The sequence below is a fragment of the Diabrotica undecimpunctata genome, chromosome 5, assembly GCF_040954645.1.
Source record: "Diabrotica undecimpunctata isolate CICGRU chromosome 5, icDiaUnde3, whole genome shotgun sequence".
Lineage (NCBI taxonomy): Eukaryota > Metazoa > Arthropoda > Insecta > Coleoptera > Chrysomelidae > Diabrotica > Diabrotica undecimpunctata.
In genome coordinates, this window is record NC_092807.1 from 12,201,421 (window position 1) to 12,226,224 (window position 24,804).

Sequence of the window (24,804 nt, forward strand, 5' to 3'; positions counted from 1 at the left end):
GAAAATAATAATATTGGCAAATAATTTAACAAAAAAAATAAAAAAACAAAACAAAGAATAAACCAATAATAATTTTCAATACTATATTTATATAATTTGGCAATGTAAAAATTAGAATTTGATGTTGATAAATGAAGCACACTAAATCTTAGACCGAATCATTATCTTAGACTAAATATTTGTACGACAGAAATTAGAAAATTATTTTTTGTAATCATATAAACTATCCTGTAACAAATTCGTTTTCCGGAGCGGCCATTTATTTTAAATGTACTCATGTCTAATTTGTGATTATTAATGAAGCAGACAAAATTTAATTAAAAAACTTGTATTTCTATAACGAAATGTATTATTAAAATTAAAAATTTTAGTAAAAACTAGGTGAAAATGTTTTCATAGTTCATGTGTAATGTAATTATTTAATTTTCATATAAAAGCAAAAAATTCAAAAAGGAAAAAATATATAGATTTTCGATTAACTCGATATTAAAAACGAAATACTTTTTCTAAATTAAGTTCACTTACCTCACAAATATTTTTGGAACATAATTTAAAAAAATCCAAAATAAAGAATCCAAAATTTATCACTGGGATCACTATGTATCACAACGAACTAACATTAACTAATATTGTTTATATTTGTTTTAAAATTCACATAAATGAATAAGAAAAATTATAAAAAAAATTCACGGAAAAGGTTTTTTATTTAAAATTTTCGCGTGAAAATAACTATTGGTAGTTACAACGGGGGTGATAGTACGAAAGGCGCCGTTGGCATGGTCATCCACGGCCTACTTGTTATGTTAAATGCGCGAAGAAATCCAAGAAAGTACTGCAGAACAAAACACTATCGAATGGTAAAGGTGGGTACTCTCTATCAGTTTGATAAGACACCACAACAAGTCAAATAGGTGGCCAAGTGGGGACAGTGGGTACTCGAGCTTGTGCTTATAATGTAGGACGGTCGAAAATTTCGTAAGTTCGTATTTCAAACTGGATGTTGTTATGCGACGATTGTTTATCACCTGTTTGTTAGTCGGTTACGCCGATAGTTTAATTCAATTTCTTCAAATACTTACTTTATTTTTGCACAAATGGGTGTCGATTAAGAAATACAAAAGTTTTATCGTATATATGGTCCCGAAATATTATATAAACATTTTCTAAAAATATTTTTTAACATTATCTTTATTTAATGCGTATTGTTATAACTATAATAAATAAAAAATCAATTTATTAACGATTACGTGTGATATGGTTGAAGATTATATGACTGGACCATATTTTTAACAGCAGATAAAATTGAAGCTTATTAAGATATTATGGAAAATCACAAATATTTCTTAATTTCTTTATAAATACGTCCTTGAATGTGGTGTTTAAATGATGGATTCCATCAGATCACCCTGCATTGATGATTGGTAATTTTCAAATGTGACAAATAGAAAGTAATGTACAATATGGGAAAGAAGTTAAAACACTAAACTTAAATAAACCGACTTCTTTCTTTGAAAGAAAATAATGAGATTTGTAAAGTACTAACTATAGAGTATACAATAAATATTTAGTTATTTATCTAGATTTATAATTCTGCTATAGTTATATACATAACTCTCTGTATGAGTTCTATATTTATTGGTAAAATCTTAATTTAATGAATAATAACAAGTAGAAGATCAAGTCAGAGGAAAAATAATAATACTGAAGAATTTTAACGCATGAATAGGTAATCTAATAAAGAACTAATGAATGATATCATAAAAAGAGCAGAAACACCACAGGACTGGAAGAAAGACATTATACTACCAATACACAAAAAGGGCGACAAGAGAAACTGTAATAATTACCGAGGTATTACTATATCAAGTATTCCTGGGAAGGTATTTGCAAGAATAATAGAAACAAGAATAAAAACCCAAATAGAACCAACTATGGAAGATACACAATGTGGATTCAGGAAGGACAGAAGCACGCAAGACCACATATTCACAATAAGACAAATAAGTGAGAAAGTAATCAATAAAAATAGAGAAATACATATATGCTTTATTGATCTGGAAAAGGCGTTTGACAGAATACAAAGAAAGGACGTATGGAGGACATTAAAGGAAAGAGGAGTTGACAGGATAACAATTGATGTGATAAAGGATATGTACAATAATAATACAAATACGGTGAGAACCAACAACGAGGAATCCGAAGAATTTACTACAAGTCAAGGCCTCAAACAGGGATGCGTGTTGAGCCCACTGCTGTTCTCAGTGGTACTGGATAAAGCAATAAAGAAAGCCAAGAGAAGAAGGAGAAAACTAACATTAGGATACTGGCAAATGAAACAGACTCAACTATCAGAGCTTCTATTTGCAGACGACATGGTTTTGATAGCAGAAAACAGAGAAGACCTTCAGAACAACCTTGAAATCCTAGAAGAAGAACTGTCAAACATAAACATGAAAATAAATACAGAGAAAACAAAAACAATGATAATTTCAAATAAGAGAAAGACACACGCAATACAATTAAACGGAAAACAGAACAAGTGGAACATTTTAAATACCTAGGAGCAATAATTGAATCAAACGGTAAACAAGACATGGAAATAAATGAGGGAATGGGATGATAGGAGCAATAATTGAATCAAACGGTAAACAAGACATGGAAATAAATGAGGGAATGGGACGAACAGGAAGCTTATTTAACACTATGAAAACAACATTTTTGGGGAAAAAAGAAATACCAGAGAAGGTAAAAACGGCAGTCGTTAAATCAGTAGTTAGACCTACAATCATCTATAATAGCGAGTCATGGACATTGACTGGGAGACAAAAATCTCGAGTCAATGCTATGGAAATGAGGTTCCTGAGAAAAATAGCAAACAGAAAGAGGACGGACAAAATACGAAACGAAACAATCAGACAAAACCTAAAACTAGAACCAATAAACGAAAAAATAGTAGAGGGGCAACTAAGATGGTTCGGGCACGTGTGTAGAATGTCGAATGAAAGATTAACAAAACGAGTGGTTGAAACGAGAATGCAAGGGAAAAACAAACGAGGAAGACCAAGAGTTAGGTGGGTAGACGAAATCATAAAAGAAGTTGAGAAGAAAGGATTGACATGGGAAAGTGCACGAAATCTAACACAAGACCGGATAGCATGGAAACAACAGTGCAAATCTTAACCCCACCAGCCTTACACCTAACGGTAGAAAGGCTTAGGACTAAGTAAGTAATAGGTAATCAATCAATACTCGTAATTAAGCAAAACCATAACGAGAATATTAAAAACGAAAATGGGGAACTGATAATAAACTTCTGCATGCATAACAAACTTAGAAAAAACAACACATTTTTTGACTATAGTGACCAATACAAATGAATCGCTAACTGCAGAAAAGCATCATGTCCAATATATACGTATTTTGTGTATTTTATTAAAATTGTTACCAGTAGCAAAACGCAACGTTTATTACAAAAAGGAAACACGTTTGCATATTAGTATTGGCATGGCAACGCTTTCAATATTCTATTTACTGCAGAAAGGAAACTAGTCCAGGACAAGTTCTCTTTCTGCGGTACAATACTTTCTTTTTGAGTTATTTGTCAAGAATCGTCTGAAAACGTGGTTTTTTATTTTGAAAAATTAACATTTTTACTCGCAAATAATTCAAAAAGTATTGAGTTAGTGAAAAACTCTGTAAAACAAAAATTATTTGAAATAAGTCAATTTATCCATTTCTGGACCTTATTTGAACGTATATTTTTTACCCTCCGAGAAGGGGTGGCTTTCACCCCCAAAGTAAAAGCAAACCTGAGCTCGAGTCCAAAAGTGAAGTAGGAGGTAAGAACCTAAATACAAATTTTCAAGCAATCGGCAGCGGAACGATTAGGAAAATTACATTCCAAAATTTGAAATAATTATAAACTATGAAACATTAGAATTGGATTTTTTATAGATTTCCCATTGATGAACCAAGTACTTAGGTACGTTTTTGATATTCATGTGACCAAATAAAACAAAATTTCGTAATTTTATTGATCATTTTGTTTACACCTTTTTATATTGTCCAATTAGATCATTTGAAGATTTATACAGTGTGTCCGTAAAGTATGGAATAAATTCGATATTTCCTAAATGAAAAGCCTTTTTAAAAACATCTAAAACACGTCGATTTTTAAATTTAATGTTCTACATTTTACAATGAAATTTCATTATACAAGGTGATACACTTTACAGTGATGACGTCATTTTTTTAAATGTAACACCCTGTATTTTAGGACATTTTTAGATCTATAAAAATTAGCTGATTCCAAAAAAGTATAATACTGGATACTAAGTCTAACGGATATAATTTGAAAGATATGCGCTTAGAAAATTAATTTTTTTTTTATTTATAATAATAATAAATTATAAATATATTATAATAAATAACTTGAACATAATCCAGTAATTAATACGTGACTTAATCTTAAATGTTCGAATTCTAGCCCTTGTTGTATTTGACAGTAACCCAAACGTTGTACAAATTCTTGTAGAACCTTATTTATGCTTTCTTGAGAAATATGGTTTATTTCTTTACGAGTTCTTGTTTTTAAGTCTCCAATATTTGCAGGTTTCGTTTTATAAACAACATTCGGTGACTGTTATCCATTATTATTTCGCAAATATGTATTCTTTTATCTGGATGATCCTCGTTTAATTCCTGTACAACTGTGCATTTTACTTAATTTACTTACGTTTACGTACTTTGTGTACCGTTGTTTTACAAACATCGAGATCACTACTAACCTTACGAACAGGAGTGTGCGCATCTTCTACAAAAGCAAGTAGAACATCTAATGTTGTAACATAATTTACAGAGGAATGACCTGATTTGCGTGAATTTTCAACCGTACCAGTTTCTCGAAATTTCTTTTCAATCTTACCTACTGTTGACTGCGAGATGGGTATTTCTGGATATTTATCATTAAATAAATTATACACTTCCATCTGATCATGAATGTGTTGCTTGTGTGAGTCCATTTCAAAAGGTAAAAGAAATAATAAGTTAGACTTACTCACAATCAATTTAATTTAACTAATCGGACGACCGGTTTCGCTTTCTATAATATGCAAAGCATCTTCAGGTCACGATACAAAGTTAAAATGCTGAAAATAATAATCCCATATTAGGTTGTTGTCTAATAACGATAAAACATGGGTAGGTGATATAAACTATATAAAAATTATAGTAATTATGCCAATATTACATGTCTGTGGTTTTATAAATGAATAAAATGTTTAAGCAGACAAGGTAAGACCCATAAATTGGTAAAATAGTCTATTAAACTGTAATGAATTAATAAATAAACAAATAAATAAAACATTACTTACATGCCGGTACTCTATTAATTGATGGTTGAAAGAACATGGTTCAAACTATCTTGTATTGTTGATTGGAGAACTCAGGTCAACTATTGTAATTGTTTAACAGTAAACGGGGAAGTTCTTGAGGAAACAATTCTGAAATAATCTGTTAAACAATTACAATAGTTGACCTGAGTTCTCCAATCAACAATACAAGATAGTTTGAACCATGTTCTTTCAACCATCAATTAATAGAGTACCGGCATGTAAGTAATGTTTTATTTATTTGTTTATTTATTAATTCATTACAGTTTAATAGACTATTTTACCAATTTATGGGTCTTACCTTGTCTGCTTAAACATTTTATTCATTTATAAAACCACAGACATGTAATATTGGCATAATTACTGTAATTTATATAATTTATATCACCTACCTTTGTTTTATCTTTATTAGACAACACCCTAATATGGGATTATTATTTTCAGCATTTTAACTTTGTATCGTGACCTGAAGATGCTTTGCATATTATAGAAAGCGAAAGCGGTCGTCCGATTAGTTAAATTAAATTGATTGTGAGTAAGTCTAACTTATTATTTCTTTTAACTTCCATCTGAGTTCGCGATTTGTCTCCATATCCAATCATCATGAGTATTTAAATTTTTTGCTTTACAATCAAATTCATTTCTACTTAAAATTAATTCTAAGCAATAATACAGAATATTCACGAATTAATACAACTATTGCACTAGTTAATTGTTATTGATGGTTACTAAAAATAGTTACAGTTTACCAAAAACTAGAAGTTGGCTACTGTTTGCAATTGATAATAAATAATTTATTTTCTAAGCGCATATCTTTCAAATTATATCCATTAGACCCGAGTATTATACTTTTTTGAAATCAGCTCATTTTTTACGATCTAAAAATGTCCTAAAATACAGGGTGTTACATTTAAAAAAACCGATGATGTCATCACTGTAATGTGTATCACCTTGTATAATGAAATTTTATTGTAAAATGTAGAACATAAAATTTAAAAATCGACTTGTTTTAGATTTTTTTAAAAAGGCTTTTCATTTAGGAAATATCGAATTTATTCCATACTTTACGGACACACTGTATTTACAACACTTCCTATGATGCTTTTTACTATGTATGCAACGCACATATAAAAAATAATATATTTGATGCAGTTGTTGTATAAATTATTATTAAAATTTAAGCGTAGAAAATTTATTACAAAACTAAAATATTTAAAAAGTGATGTTAATATTACTAATATTATATAGATATAACATATTTAAAAAAGATAGAATATTATAGATGCAAATTTAGTGTCACTAATAAATAATTATTAGTTTACTAAATGTTTAAAAATGAAAAACAGTAAGTAGTAATATTTTTTTAGTCTGTATTTAAAAAAAAGGTTTCTAATTTATGGCGACTTTACCTTGGACCTCCACCAAAAGTTCAAATAAATTTAAAAAAATATTTTCTTTGGAAATTTATTAATTTTACAGAACTATTTTTAAATGTTTTCTAGCTTTTTATCGAGTCAAAGGTTCAAAGGGACACAAGGATTGTACTGTAATAACAATACTTATAGTACCCTATAAAATGACCAAAAACAATTAACAATATAAATAAATATAAGGTTGAATGCTCGAATAAATGAACTTTGATCAGATAAAAGGCATATATCGAGCACAGTTTAATTTAATCTTGCCCAAGTACTTTCGATCCTTAGATCATCTTCAGGGGCATCTGGATCAGGACTTCTTTCAATTCAATCAAAAAATATATAAACAACCAACAGGTTTAGCAATGGGATCTCCACTATCACCTTTTCTGGCTGACATTTTCTTAGACAGCTTAGAACAGAAGTTTGTTAACAACAACAACAAAATAGTTTTTTGGTCAAGGTATGTTGATGATTGTATAGCTCTCATACAGGGAACCCAAGATGATGCTTTACAGATTCTGGATGATCTTAATAACCTCCATCCCAACATCTCTTTTACTCTGGAACCAGAATCTGATAAAAAGTTGAACTTCTTGGATATGACTATTTCCCGTAATAAAGATTCTTTAGAGTACAATATTTACAGAAAACCTACCCAAACAGATCATGTTATACATGATACATCTAATCATCCAACCCAACATAAAATGGCTGCTTTCAACAGTTACATTCATAGGTTACTCAAATTTCCACTTTCTAATGATAATTTTAATTCAGAACTTAATACTCTTAAACAAATTGCTTTCAATAATGGTTATGATCCTAACATTATCTATAAGCTTCTAAATAGAGCTAAACTAAAAATTGCAGAAAAGCTTGCATATTCGTCACAATGTTTTCTTCAACCTACTGCTTCAAATAACACCAGATATTTCTCCTTCACCTACATTAGCAGCATTTCCAATAAAATATCTAAACTTTTTACTTCTACAATCGATAACATTTTAAAATTTCCTTCAAGTCACACAACACCTTAGGTTCCTTCTTAATCAACACCAAAGATAGGATGAACACACTTGACAAAAGTGGTATTTACAAATTAAAATGTGATGATTGTGATGCCTCTTATGTAGGTAGAACCATTAGAAAGTTATCCACTAGAGTTTCAGAACATTTGAAAAGGCCAAACTCTTCAAGTTTTGGTCAACACTTATTATCCAGTAAACACAATTTTAACATCAACACTGGTTCATCTATCTTACATGACATTAGTAGAAAGGAAAACTATATGGAGTTGGATTTATTGGAAGATTTGGAAATTACAAGTGAAACAAATGAAAACTCTCACTCTCTTAATACTCAAATTAATTTAAATTGTACTAAATTTAAACTTATTTTTAAAAACTTTATTACAGCTTCACCTCGTAGGGGACCCAGCTCGACTGTTTAGACTTCCTGCACTGAGCACATCCATAGTAATTTTATAGTTATACCATTGACTGTGGGTTCAACTGAACTACTTGGATTACACCCCATTTATATACTTTGCTTTCCATTTTGATTTTCAATTATTAGTATTTTAATTACATAGTCAGATCTCTTCCTTTCTACATTACAGATAGTGCTTGGTAGACCATTTTATTGTAGTCAACCACCCACTGTCTAATATATTGTTTAGTCCGCTTCTTGCATTCTTACTTTTCGTCGATTTCAGTTGCTCTCAAACTAACACCTTAATTATTACAGACATGTTTGAGTGTGAGATCTGGATTATTCAATCTACTTAAAAAATATTCTATATAGTTTTATATTTCATCAGTGACCTCCTATAGTAGTGTCAGTTGGACTTTTGGTCAATACTTAGTTTCATAGAATTGTAAAAGGTGCAGATCACATATCTATGATTGTGACTGCTCATCCAAGTTGTCATTTGTCACATGTCACCCCAACATTTCCGTTAGATCAGGAGCCATTCTGTCTCCGGCTTCTTCAAGTAATGTAGCCTTTCTTAAATAATTTTAAAGTATTTGTTTGTCCATTTGTAGTGTAGTGTAATGTACATTTATATGTTTATGACATCTTGTTCTTGCCGGATAGGCCACAATTGACGAAGTAAGTCTATAAACGTTAATCACATAAAAACCTTTTTTCAACCATAAACTTCGAGTTTTTATCGAAGTTAATCAATTTCTTTGGTTATAAAAAAACGTTTCTTGGCTTATTTCAGATGCCCCTGAAGATGATCTAGGGATCGAAAGTACTTGGGCAAGATTAAATTAAACTGTGCTCGATATATGCCTTTTATCTGATCAAAATTAACAATATGATGACGTACTATAAACAATACCGACAAATTTTGTTTACCGATATTTTACTTAGGTTTACAAATGTTCGATTCACATCGAACATTAGATTATAATATAATTATTAATTACCATGCATCATTTAAAAATATGATTTATTTTACTGTCACTCTAATTGGTGTCACTTATTTTTTTTGTGCATAATTTTAATTGGAAATTGATGTTTTATTTTGAACTATTGTCATTTATTAATGTTAACGATATAGTGGTACACTTCCACAGCAAATTATTTTTTATTATTTTCTTGGTATGTAATCAATTTAATTTGTTATTGCATATCTAAGAAAAATCCATTAAGGTTATAGTTACAATCTATTCAATTAGTTCCTGTTTCAATAAATTGTTTCCGTCTCCCTCTTTCTTTTGCGTCAAGATGTAGACGTAAATAAACAGTGCTTTTCTTTTGAACAAATAAATTAGCAGACATAATTTTTGTAATGTTTGCGTATATGAATGCTTGTTTTAAGGAATTTAGGGAATTTTATTCTTCTATTTTCGTCTTTTTTTCAATGTGCCTTAACTATATTGTCATTTTAGCACTTTTATAATTGTCCGAAATCGCCTGCCTAATACGAAAAATCTTTTTGTTTTATTATCCTAACCTCAGTTATTTTGTCTATATGATAATTCCACAAAGCTCTTCTTTTCTATTTCAAAGCTAGACCTCTAGGCTGTTAATAAATCCAAATCAGAAAATTTTGTTTTTTCAGGTGGAAAAAAAAATCGAAAACCTGTCTAACAGCCTTGACGATTTTGACTTCGAGATCACTACCCTCGTCTCGTCCTCTATATCAGTACTAGTCGAAGAGAAATCTTAAAAAATGAATATCTTAGTTTATTTGTCCCAGCCAAACTTATTTTTCAGATTTACTTCTAAGAAAAGACGTTCTCACACCAAAAAAATTGAGCTAGACGATGTCTAAGAATTGGCTATCATAGAAAGTTGTGGATTTTATTGTTCTACATTGGTTCGCATTTTTCGGTGGTAGTTATATTGTTACCCATTGGCACCTACCGTTTCTTATGGGCCGTTTGATGGTTACACATAGGCGCCCAACGCTTAAAACTTAGATCGTAAAGGTTACACATTGGCGCCCAACGTGGGGCATAGAAATTTTATATTTCACGACATAGAACATAATGGAATCTGAGAAAACGAATTATAATAATAAATGAAAATTAAAATTGAAATTTAGATAACAGCATATTTATTAAATAAAAAGGTAATCGAAGAGTTAAGTGTTAACTATTTTGAGAATAAAAATAGTAAAATAAAAGATAAAGTTACTAGATGAATATAATCTAAAGACATTGAAATAAAATAATTATTTAAAGAAAAATGGAAGCTCCATCTTTGGGAGCCAGTTGTTTATCTAACCTTTATCTAGCTTAATCTCTCAAGGTGAGAACTTCTTGTCTTAGAAATAAATCTAAAAAATGAGTTTGGCTAGGAAAAGTAAACTAAGATATTAACTAATCATCACAAAAAAATATAAAATTGATTTTTTGGCTGCGGCTGTGTGTACTAATATAATCTTGGTTGCATATCTCTTACCTACTTTTCTTTGGCACTCATAAAAGAAGATTATTTTTATTATGTATTTTTAAAGAACTGTTTTTCTTAATTTCTAAAAAATTAATGAACTGTTTGTCCATAACAACAAATAAGTCTGTGCAAGTTTGAATTTTTTAGCATTTTTTAGGCAAGCATAGACAGGCGTTACTTATTATGCGAACATGTAAGATGCTACGATATTTTTATAAAAACATATAAAACTTACAACAAAACAAAATTTCGGATCAGTGAAATTAAAAACCGAAGGAAAATGAGGGAGATCGGAGAGAGACGATTCCTGACATACAATTAGACCAAGCAGACAACAGAGAAAAAACTCCACCAACAATAGCCGAGATTAGAGCAGCAGTAGAAAAATTAAAGAACAATAAAGCACCGGGATCGGATCAAATAGCATCGGAGTTACTGAAGGAAGGAGGAGACGCACTACAAAAAAAAATACATGAATTGATAACAAAGATATGGTCGAATAAACAGCTACCAACGGAGTAGAATAGCGGTATTATTATACCATTACATAAAAAAGGAAATCAGTTAAAATGTGGAAACTACCGTAACACTTAGACCACACGCTGAAAAAATAGTCGGCAAATACCAAAGTGGCTTCTGCAGACAGAAGTCAACAATAGACCAGATATTTGTTCTGCGACAGATCCTCGAAAAAACAAGTGAATATAACATCGACACACATCATCTCTTCATAGACTTTGAAAGCGCATATGACAATATAAACCGAGAATTCTTAATAAAAGCAATGAAAGGATTTAATATACCAACACAACTAATAGAACTGATAAAAGAATCTCTCGGATACAAAATGAATTAACGAAAACAATAGATGTGAAAAAGGGACTACGCTAGGTAGACGCTCTATCATGCATCTTATTCAACATCGTACTCCAGAAAATAGTCAGGGACACAACAGTCAATACACGAGGAACAATCATTAATAAAAGCGTGCAAATACTAGCATTTGCAGATGATGTTGACATAATCGCAAGATCAAGACGAGAAATGATAGAGGCATAAAACCAAATAGAACGAGCTGCACAAAATAGTGGTCTTAAAATCAATAAGACCAAAACAAAATATATGCAGGTAAGTAAAAACGCAGAAATAAGGCAGCCACAAAATATAACAATAGGAGAATACAACATAGAGGGGGTAAAAAACTTTATATACTTGAGATCCCTAGTCACGTCTGATAATAACGTTACGGATGAAGTGAAGAGGCAAATATTTATTGCAAATAAATGTTACCATGGCTTAATTAGACACCTAAGATCAGATAACGTCGCAAGAAAGACAAAATGCCAAATATATAAAACCCTAATAAGACCGGTACTCACACATGGCTCAGAAACCTGGACACTCACTAAAAGAGAGGAAACGTTGTTAGTCACCTTCGAAAGAAAAATCTTGCGACACATATATAAGGGCACAAAAGAAAACGGAATATGGCGAAGAAGATACAACTCTGAACTATACAAAATATGCCAGGATCCGGATATTATAACATTCATTAAAATAGGATGGCTGCGTGGATAGCACATGTAGAAAGAATGGAAGAAGGCGAAATACCAAACAAAATATTCAAACAGATGCCAGTAGGAAAAAGAACAAGAGGAAGACCGAAACTGAAATACTTAGAACAAATAGAAAATGATATAACAACCTTAAAAATAAAAAACTGGAGCAAAAAAGCACGAAACAGATCAGAATGAAGAAGAATCCTGGAACAGGTCAAGACCCAAAAAGGGTTGTCGAGCCAGTGATGATGATGATGATGAAATTAAAAACCGTAAGCAACTCTGCTAAAGCAATTTACGAAAACTGTGGGCAAGACTCAAACGTCTGACTCACTTGCACTGAAGCACTTTGATGAAACTAGGTCAAACGATTATTAAAAAAAAAATTTAGTAGTGTAGTGAGCAGTGAACAGTGTACAAGAGAAGAAATCTGTGAGCTCATAAGACTGAGACTTACATTAATCTTAGCTTTAGGTTTAATTGTACTAACCGTGGAAGCCTTTACAAAGATAAATTATTAAGAAACATTATCGATGCACATTAGTACGGTCATAACAATGTTCTTTATTTAAATCATCAAGGTATCTCATTGTCCAAACTGTTTAGATCATATTCAAGTCTACCAGTAGCAATAAATAATAACTGTTTACCGTGGAAATATTAAGGTTATAGGCTTCTCGATAACACCAATTTTAATTTTAATTGTAATTATGTAATTATAAAAAAATCTGGTTTTATTTAATAAAAACATATTTTGTGATATATAATTATACCTAGTGCCAATGAATAATACTATTTGGTAGTGCATAAACTTTATTCAACAAATTTCGTCTACAAACACTAAAATTTGTTACTTAGTAATGTTTTTCCCTGAGTTGTTTGCTTTATGCTAATTCAATCTAAGACGTGCTCACTATGGAATCCTTTGTTACGCTTTTTTCTTAAATGTTTCTTTATACCCAAGAAAATTAGGAAATAGAAAATTTCCACTACAGAAACAAAACTTAAACCCATAGTGATACTGCATATTCCTCCAAACATACCTAGAAGTAAGTATTACAGATATTTTATTATTGTCATTTGATAAATTTATAAGAAAACATTAAAACTTGTAAATTAAAAAGTGTAAATTAGATAAATATCTGGTAATACACAAGTTTAACAATTAAAGAGCTCTTCTGACAAGTTTTGATGTGCATAATGTGTAATCACCACTTTTTGTCTCCTGTTCTGTACGTTTCTATCATATTATTGGTCTAGCGCACAAAGTTCCTCAGTAAACAATAGCTAATTTGCGTAATTGCAAAAATAAAGTTTACAACATAATATTAGTCCAGTCGTCAGAGATTTGACCCCAAAAATTCATACGAATAAACTGAATTTTGCCAAGAGTGTCAATTTTGGGACCCCAAAAAGACACAGAAAGACAAACTAGAAACTAGAAAAACAAAATGTCAATTTAGACATTTTCTGTAGAATGAACCGTTCTCTCGGAAACAACGCTTGAAGCGACCAGCGATTTTAAATGTCAGTTGAGCGCGCGAAATGAATGTTAAATAAAATGTGTATCAAGTCGACGGTAAAAGTTCAGTATCTTTTGATGAGAGTGTCCTATCGACAAAAATCAAAATGCGTTTTAAAGGTGAAGAGTGCAGGTTTCTTGTGCAATTTTTGTATTTTGTCTCAATTAAAGTCAGTTTCTATAAATATGTTCAATAAATAAACGATGCGAGATTTTTATCATTTTTTACAATTATAGTTAGATCAATAAAATTTATCACTTTAATTGACCGTCATAGTGAAACTTTTTAATTTTTTATATATTGGAGCATATTAAATTATTTTATTTGCTGGTGAGTGGTAAATTGGGAAAGTTTTCTATGGTATTTACTACATCAAACTATTATTATCTTAATAAAACTCTTATTTACGAAAGTCATTACCCTTTTGACGTGACAACGTCTTAAATTAGGTTGTGGCTCGGAGTCACTCATGAAAAAGTGTAACGCCCGCTCACGTCTGTTACGATGAGTCACCGAACGAGAGAGAGGCCCGCCGGACCGGCGAATGCCTTGCGTCTCTCTCCCACTCAAACATGATCGGTCCGCTGCGCGCGCAGCACTAGAGAATTAGGCGCGTTGAATCGGTGCGTGCTTGTGTCTCTGTCTTTCTCGAGCGTTCTTGGCGTTGGAAAACCGAGAAAGCGTCATAATACAAGTTCACACGTGTGGTTAAAGTATCGTCAGCTGTGTCATTTCATATTTCTCCTATCATCGTCCTATCCTCAACAAAATCACTCAAATAGAAATTAGTTAAGTTTAAGTTTACATGTACAATGTTTTAGTAAACAAAATATATTTCTATAGTTAACCCTCTATTGCATGAATTTATTTTATTTTATTTTTTGACGAAATAAAATAAAATTATATTAAATTACTCTTAATAGATGTATGTAGAATTCACCGATATATATATATATATATATATATATATATATATATATATATATATATATATATATATATATATATATATATATATAGTTTTTTGAAAATGATCCAGTTTTTGATCCAGTTTTTGAACACTGGAAAACTTTTATTAGAACCAATTGTCATATACATTAGATAGATGAATTGTCAGTAACACACTATTCCAAATTGTAAAACTTCTTAAAACAATTACTTTTAGAATGAAAGCATAAATGCACCTTACATTTCTCGCACTGGACCCTTGATTTTCCTTTACAGTTTATCAACTTACATCTTTCCCTGTTTACAGTCCAGTTTGGCCAGTGTGAAAACTGATCTGTTTGTACATATATATTGGGTCTAGGTTCAATGCATCTTCTTTTGGATGGTTGTTCGGGTGTAGAACTTCTAGGACGACCTACTTTTCTTTTTTGTAAAAGACCACTGTTAGTTAGTTGTTCAGCTAGAATTGTTTTGAAATTCAGCAGTGGTATAATCTCTTCAGTTTTTCCAATTTGTTTTTTAATTCGCCTGTCTAATAGCCAAGCATTGACTACTGCTACATCCAGCATATGATAGAAAATACGGTGGTACCATTTTTTACTTTTGATTTTGATTGGATATAATCCCAATAAGGAATCTTGCAGATCCACACCGCCCATGTGCCTGTTGTATTGTTGTACAATGTCTGGGCAATTAATTTCTTTCCTAGTTCTTTCGGTGCAAAAGAATCTTTCCACTTTGGCTGTTGGTTGAGTTCCACAATAATCTGACAGTAAAGACACAATTTTGTTGTCACACCACTGGACTGTATGTATTGCAGTATTCTCATACGTGCCAGAGTGTTCCTGAATGCTACCCCTTTGTAATTTTTTAATTTCCTTCTTTTGCCAACCTTTATAATTGAGAATTCGATTTGTACGGTTCTTTGCGATAGAATGTATGCCTCGTTTTGACAAATATGACACCAGTGGTATGCTTGAAAAATAATTATCATAGAAGAGTTTGTGATGTTTATTGGATGGTACTTCTCTGCTCAACCGAACTACAACATTACTAACAGCTCCCAAATTTACTTCATTCGGTAATTCTGTGTAACCATCTTTTCCAGCCAAAATTTCAAAATTATATGAAAATCCTGAGATTCCTGAGAGAACCCACATCTTGTATCCCCATTTATGAGGCTTTTTGGGATTGTATGTCTTCATGCTCGAACGTCCTTTGAACGATATATCTTGTTCGTCACAAGATAAGTGTTCTTCTAAAGGTATTTGCAAACACGATCTTTTTATTTGTTCAATCAGAGGCGCTATTTTGTCAAGACTGCGCGTATTTTCTAAATTATTACTAAAATGAAAAAACCTTTTGATTGTTTCAAAACGATTGATAGGCATTACATCTGCAACTTGTGAAATTCTTGTTGTCGGAGCCCAATAGCGTCTTGTAGTAGGTTGTCTTATTAGAGACATCCACAGCAATATCCCCATAAAATTTTCAATTTCTACAGGACATGTGGTAATTGGCTTTTGTGGATTTGTTTGAGCGCTGTATATACAAGTTTGTCGAACTACCTCAATTATAAAATCTGGTGTCAAAAAAAACTAAACAATTTGTAAGGAGAGTTGAGCTGCAATATGTTGATTGGAAGTAATTCACTACCTTCAAAATGCAGTTCATCTATATTTCGCACAGTTTTTGAAGGATGCCATGTCATTTGACTTTTTTTGCTAGATTTTTGTTTAGTAGGTAGTTCAGTATCCGAATCATCGGTTGATAAATTATCATCTTCATTATCAGAGTCTTCTTGACTGTCAATGATTACTCTGGGCCGGGTGGTTTGTGCAGCTAACGGCTCAACATTATCTTCATCAGATAGTTCCGAATCTTCACTTTCAGATGGAATCTGTCGTAACTTATAGGGCTGAATAGTTTTTGCTTTATTGTTGTAAAACGATGTTGATGGAATACTTTCAAATTCATCCATTTTTTTTCTGAAAAAAAAAAAGTTTACTTCAGGTTTATTCAAATTAATTTATTTAAACCAATAATGCATTAAATAAGTACCAACTTGATAAAAACAAGCTATAAAATATTAAATTTTTTCAGTTTCAAAATTTACTTTTAGCACACAATGTTCCCGTACGGGAACAGTAATAATTTGGGGCAAATTCTAACAACAACAAAGTAAATTTATTATTTCAATATATCAGTAGATCCTTACAACACTTATAAACGCGTATATAATTTTTATTTATCAAACTTACCTTATTTTTAGCTGATATTTGAAAATAAAATACACGTGCTAAACAAACAACTTACTCGAAGGTCACTTCAAACAAAACTGCTATTTATTGAAATAACCGGTGGGTATATCGGCAACACACAATACACATCTAAGAATGAACGTTCCCAAAAGGGAATAAGATGTGTACGCGCTTAAAATTGTCGATAGCAAATACTCATGGAAATTTTATATATTGAGTTCCCGTTTGGGTCCATTATGCAATAGAGGGTTAAAATTTGTGCAATTCTTATTTTCATTCAATTCCTTGTTCCTATTGTGCAATTTAATAATATTCATATCAATAAATATTCTACCGAGAAAAAGACGTTGTCACGTAAAATCTTCGCCCGTAAAACCGACTTTACAGGCAACCGATTTTTTTATGTCATGTTGCTTCTGGTACATTGGATAATCCCTTGATATTGACGGATGATCATGTAATTTACAGTAAATGCACATTTGCAACTCAGAATTACATTTAGTTAAAGAATGAACATTTGCGCATTGAGAACAACGAGATTTGCCTTTGCATTGGGGATATTGTGACCGTACTTAAAACTTTTTGTACATTGTACAACCGGATGGATGTATTATTCTACAGAGAAATTAACCATATTGATGTTCATGGAGGACGGAATTGTATTGCCTATAAAATTTATTACTACCAATTGTCTATTAACAAAATTTTCTTTTTAAGTTTCAGTGTTTATTATTTTTCGTTTCATTATTCGCAGCTCAGCCACTGGAATAATGAAATTAATTGCCTGCTTTAAGTCAGTAAAAAAGATATTAACACCGCGGATTAATCTTTTTATGCGTGAAAAATTTTGGTGTATAAGCGATTAATTTATTTTTAATCCAGGGATGAAGTTTAAGCCTAATGGAGAAAAGACAACCAAGGTTTTTATCAGTATGTTCCAAAAATACCTGATATAAGACTGAATCGGTTGGTTAATATTTATTATCAAAGTCATAATTGTTTTCATTTGAGGATGTTGTATCCATTGAAGTCATCATCATTCAATCTTCGCTTATCCACTGCTGGACATAGATCTCCCTCATAATTTTCCATCTATTTCGATCGTGTGCCTCTTGCGTCCAATTCCTATGACAACGTTTTAGATCGTCAGTCCAACGTGTTGGTGGAGGACCTCTGCTTCGGTAGGCATCATTTCTTGGTCTCAATTCCAGTATCCGCTTTGTCCATCTATTATCTGTCATTCGAGCCACGTGACCTGCCCAGTTCCATTTCAGTGTTGCTACTCTCTCTACTGCATCAGCCACTCCTGTTCTTTGTCGTAGGCTAAGCTTTTCTCCGTTTATGTTTATGCCCTTGTCGGTCAGTTTTGCCCTTTTACATATATATTCCAAAAGCGTAGTGAACAGTTTCGGCGATATGGTGCCCCCCTGGCGTACTCCACGTTGTATCGGGAATTTCTGGGTTTGACGATCACCCACTCTAACACTGGCTGTTGCGTTTTGGTATATATGTTTAATTATATTTATATACCGATAGTCAATTCGGCATTCTGTCAAGGCTTTCAACATTTTTTGTTGATTTACGGTGTCGAATGCCTTTTCATAGTCGACAAATATTAAAGCTAGTGGTTTATTATATTCAGTGCATTTTTCTATACGATTTTTTATTACCAGTAGGTGATCGTTTGTTCCATAGCCTTTTCTAAAACCCGCCTGTTCTATGGGCTGATAAAATTCCAATTTATTTTCTAGTCATTTCGTAATTATTTTTGTAAATAGTTGATAAATATGTGAAAGTATACTTATGGGCCTGTAATTCCTGAGGTCGGTAGCATCCCCTTTTTTATGAAGTATGATAATTTCTGCGTTATACCACTGGGTTGGTGTTATTGCTTCCTGCAAACATCTACTGAATAGTTTGGCAAGGACCTGCCATAATCTTTTTTCACTTTCAAGGCATCTGCCACTATTTCATCGCCTCCGGGGGACTTATTGTTTTTCATTTCTTGCACTGACCTTCGAACTTCACTGGGTGTTACGTCCGGTAATATTTCAGATCCCTGATTGATTATCTTTGGTAATGATCCACTCCGGTTACATTGCTGTTCTTTGTATAGTTGTCTATAGAAACTCTCTATCGTATTCATAATTTGAACTCTATCCTCAATGATTTGCCCCTGTTCATTTCTTAAGTTGTGGACGTTTTTTCTTCCAATGAACATGCTCTGTCTGAGTACTTTTAAGCTTTTGTTTTCTTCTATTACTCTAGTTATTTCCATTGTATTGTATCGTCTCAGATCTTTTCTAACTTCCTTTTTAATTTTCTTATTCAAAATTGTTAGTTCATTTTGGTTATGATCCTGATTTTCCCTAAGTTTTCTTCTTTCCTCTAGAAAATGTTTTGTGTTGTGGCTTAATTTTTTGTTATTGTTTTCAGGACGAGGACAGTATTTCTTTTCGGCTTCTTTCAATATTTGAGTAATATTATTGTTCATTTCATTGATGCTGATAATATTCTCTAAGTCGTGTGTATCCAAACTAGTCTATTGAAGTATCATTATTATTATTTATATTAATCGGGGGTGAACCAGGTCCATTCCCCCCGTTACCTGCCATAGTCTATACAATCTCTGATGTCCGATGCCTTCAAATGTAGAAACACGACTGAAATATACCAAAAATACTGTCAAAGATTAATATTTTTTGGTAGAGCTCCAAAAAAACTAAAATTTCTTTGACAGTTATTTTGACGTGATATACCGAATATGCGTAAAAATTTACCGACCAGCTATGAATAGTGCAAAAGAAACGCGATAAAATATGTACTTAATAGAAGTGGTTCAAAATCACAAAAATAAAAAGAAATATAATCAGCACTTACTTATCATGTCGAACCAATAAAAGTACGCGTCTTGTTTATTAAACATTCCGAGCGACTTTTCGTTTGATATGTGGACAATACTATAATTAGCAGCGCTCCTAAAAACAATTATTTTTGTGATCATTAAGAAAATTACTTAAAATATAAAAAACGCAAAAACCAGTATAACGTCGTTATATCCTACGTTTGATACAGTCTTTCTCATTAGGATGTAATGATGAATTGGATGATATTTTTAAGTTTGTAGTTATAGTTAAAAACTAAATTCTAACAATAAAACACTGAAAACTTTTGTTTTTAACACTTCCACAAAGTTTATTTTAATTTATTAGATATCACTACAGCTGATTACATATACAGGCAAGATCAACAAAAATACCAAACACATAAAAAAGAAAGGAATACCGTCAGCTTTTAGAACAAATAGCAATTAAGTCCAATACGTTAAGAACAACAAGAGCCAAAATAAAAATCACTTACACAATAGTGTATACAAAACTTACATCGGTCAAACTGGTAAAACTTTTAACAAACTTATATCAGAACATAAAAAGGCCTTCAATAATAGAAAAACAGATTTTACGTACCCACTTCACCGTCTAGACCATAACCATTCTTTTAATGACGAATTTCAAATTCATCACATTCAAAATAAAGGCCTTAAACTATCTTTATTAGAATCTATGGAAATAAACAAATTAAAAAATACATACAGACATAATTTTAAATGACCAACTTGAGACAAACAGTTCTCTCCTCCTCAACTTATTCAGTTAAAGACTATATAAAGTGTAAACGCATATCAAAAATAGATCACTTAAAAAAGGCCCTTTGTCGGAACAGCTGTAATGATATCTAATAAATTATAATAAATTTTGTGGAAGTGTGGAATTTAAACTATAATTTCTGACTTCTGAGGGTTCTTTTTACACGAGATCGAAGTATATTAATGTAAGCTAAAGAAATAACATATTATTTCTTTAATATTTGAAGCGTGTCATATGGGGTATGGGGTGGCCTTGATCTATTTTTATCACACTGGGACTGTCAAACAACTGTTCATTATGTCAGCAATGAACTTTTTTAGATTGTTGGTCTTATTAGACATATTTACTGGCAGTTACTCTACGTGTTATCCAAGCGAGCTATATATTATACATTAACCTTCACAAACGAAGAATATACGGTAAAAAGAAAAACAAATCGTTGGCCGATGGCTATATCCTCTCATCTTATTGATGTCGCAGGTATTAATTCCTATAAATTGTGGCTACTAAAATATCCTGATTGGAAAAAGCACAATATGAGTAAGCGTAAAATGTATATTTTGGCACTGGGCAAGGAACTTATAAAGGAATGTGTCTTCAGATGTTATAACAATAAGAACATCGAAAAGAATAAAAAGCGTCGTATGGCAGATGTATTCCCAGAAATTTTGAATATTACTGAGCCCAGAGTAAAACAAACAAAAATACAAGGGGGCGGTGCTATGTGTGTTGTAGAAGCAAAGACAGAAAAACTAGTAAAATATGTGTAAAATGTAACAATTTTGTATGTCTAGAACACGCAAAATCAGGGATAGTTTATGTACATTGTACAAATAGTATGTAGTTGGTATTTAGTCATCAGGAGTAGAATGTATTTTGTAGTAATGTGTATGCTTTGCAAAGTTATGCAAAGAGTATTATCACCTTAACCGGTCTTAAAGACATAACACAAAAAAATTGAATCGACTCCCGATTCAAAATCGCCCAAACATCTTTCTACTCTGAAATCTCTTGCTTGACTCCTCTCGTTTGATTTTACAAATTCAACCATAATAAGTTTCCCTTACATCTCCGGAACCAGTCGTGATCTACGAACCTAAACAAACAAAATACCCTTCTTGACCTCGTTCTTACAACAAAATATTCCCAGCTTTATTACGTTTTAGAAAAATTGAATACCTGACTTGCAACATTTTTGACCTGACCTCTTCCTCAACCGGAATATTTGGGGGCTTGAATTTAAACAAATCGTTGTTCAACGACAAAAAATCTTGAAATATTATAGTTGGAAATAATATATATGGAAATGGGGAATTTTGAATGTAAATAAAGACAAAAAACACTCCCAGCGCTAATACGTCTTTACTATGAGATAGACAACACATTTTATTGATCATTTTAACGTCCTCGATTCCTAGTTTTAACCGGAATAATTATTTACCTGACAATGTAACAGAGACAAATACATCTATATTTTGAAACAACTGAATACAAAACTTAAAACAGAATCTATACTATTATATAGATATTAAATATAAAACGCTACAGTATAAGCATAGTTCACCCATTTAAAAATGGGGTCCGTTCAGACCCTGGCCCGTCTTTTGTGTAATATTTTGAGGCCCGTCCGATGAAGGTTAAAAACAAACAAGTAAAAAAATAAAAAAAGGGAAGAATAAGTAAATAAGAAAGATAAATCTAAGGGAAAGATAATAAAAAGAAAAGAAACACAAGGGAAATAAAGAACAACAACATAAAATATCAGTTAGTGTTATGAGTAAAAATACATTCTCACCCATTTTCATAGATTATAGCAAATTCGCTAGACACATCATACATAGTATCAGAACAAGTGGGAATGCAGTGTTCACATTGAATTGAATCTTGCTTTTCTCGTTCTAAACCAGTCCCGGTGAAGTCACTAGGATATAGTGTCTTCCACTTATCTTAAAATTAGGTTTATTAAATTAGTAAATAACTTCAAACGTTGGAATTAACTGTAAGATAAAGACTATTATAAATATGTTTATGCTGTGATAAATTCTGTTCTACCATGAAAAGTTCTCAGTCAATGTGAACAAGTTGAGAAAAGTCAACAAAAATACACAATAGTTTTAATCATCGTAAACTTTAGCAAAAAATAATAAATATTATTGATATTTTTTTATTAAGTTGTGTAAAAATTCATATGAGGAATTCTACAAAAATTCGCACCTTAACTAGAGCCAAATATGGTGATATTGCAATTTGCTGCCCGTACCCCGCAGTAACAATTTTTTTCTGTACGTTGATACCAAAACACATGTTTTCCTCGAAAAATGAGTGAAAGAGACTTCTATACTTGGAGCACATGTACATATCAGGTACCAATCGCTTCGTCTTGGTCTTCAGAAGGAACTCTGACCCTTTAAAGAGCCAAGAAACACCTGCTCAAAGCGTGGCAAGCGGTTATTCAGTCCCTAAAATCGACGTTTTTTCATTTTTTCGCGATTTTATCCGAAAATAGATTAAAAGATACCTCTATAGTTGGAGCACACATACATATTAGGTACCAATCGCTTCGTCTTGATCCCCAGAATGAATTCTGACCCTTTGAAGAACCAAGAAACACCTGCTCAAAGCGTGGCAAGCGGTTATTCAGTCCCTAAAATCGATGTTTTTTTTTTTTCTTTTTTTCTCGATTTTACCGGAAAATCAAGTTAAAATGACTTCCGTAAGTGAGGTTCATCTACCTATCGGAAGCTGGTGACTTGATCCTCAGTATGTAGCCTGATCCGCCATCAAATTATAGATAGTAAATTGTAATATAGCTGAGTGTAGCTAGGGGTGTAGAGTTGTGTTATAGAGGTAGCACCTTTTATCGGAACGACCACATCGAACGTCATAGACGGGAGATGGTTCTTGATAACTGGTCCTCATAAGACAACTAACTCTCACTTATGGCTCCACGTGCCACACCCCGGGCAACTGCATTGGTCTGCAGGCTAAACTAAGTGAGGGTAGCCAGATATGGCGACAATTCCACCGAGAGATTGCCGGTATAAGCAATCCCCCACTTACCTACCAACGGCTTCGGGCGGAAGAGTGGGTAAGTGGTAGGGCACTCTTTTGGCCTGAGACAGAGAAATCTGTCTCGAAGGCGGATGAATCAAGGAATGGTCAACGGCGTAAGGATACAGAAGGCAACGGGAAACCACTGTATTAATGATCTTTAAGATTCCCTAGTATAATTATGATGGCAAATGTCACATCAATCACTCATGTTACTGATCATGGACCTCGGAACCCAAGATCCGGCAGTAGAGGAAAACCACAGACAGACCATAGGGCCTCTCAGGTCGTGAACCAGCGAAATCCCTGTGTAAGTAATGTCAATCACCTTAAGATGTTAAGAATAGCGACGTGGAATGTAAGAAGCCTCTTTGCAGCAGGTAAATTAACTAATGTAGCCCTTGAAATGGAAAACCTTAAAATTGATGTCCTAGGTATAAGTGATGTACAGTGGCCAGGATCAGGAAAATGCACGAATAATAGTGGAACACTTTATTATTCAGGCACCATCAGTTCAACTCATCGTTACGGTGTCGCTGTCTTGGTATCAAAGAAAATCAGTAACTGTGTAACAAGCTTTACTCCCTTCTCTGATAGAATAATGGCACTACAACTTCAGTCAAATAAACAAATTATAAATATTATACAAGTATATGCTCCTACGGCTGATAAAGATGATGATGAAATTGAAAGTTTTTACTACGATCTGGAACAAATTCTAAAATCAATGAAGAAACATCACACTACAGTAGTAATGGGCGATTTTAATGCCAAAATTGGACATGGATGTGTGGACGGTTACGTGGGTGACTATGGATTAGGAGAACGAAACGAACGAGGAGACCGTATGGTACAATTTTGTCAAGCGGAGGAGTTAGTAGTTGCTAACACTCTTTTCAAATTACCTAACAGACGACTGTACACATGGAAATCTCCGAGTGACACCAAAGGTAGAGTAGTCAGAAATCAAATTGACTTTGTCCTTGTTAGACAAAGATTCCGCAACTCTATACTCTCGGCTAAAACCTACCCAGGAGCAGATATAGGCTCGGATCACAATCCTGTAGTAGTCACATTAAGAATAAAACTAAAGAT

The 24,804-nt window shown here is 32.3% G+C and overlaps 1 protein-coding gene across 2 annotated transcripts in view; it reads right to left on the bottom strand.

Moving 5' to 3' along the window:
- The window catches only part of dsb (scavenger receptor class B member debris buster), a 346,326-nt gene that overhangs the window by 286,315 nt on the left and 35,207 nt on the right, over nt 1-24,804 (bottom strand). Inside the window, exon 1 of one of the 2 annotated variants that reach the window (XM_072531477.1) lies at nt 526-906. The exons of the other annotated variant lie outside the window; for it this stretch is intronic. The gene's annotated coding sequence lies outside the window, so the exon portion shown is untranslated. Of the gene's footprint in view, nt 1-525; nt 907-24,804 lie in introns of those variants that run through there. 2 annotated transcript variants of the gene reach the window in all.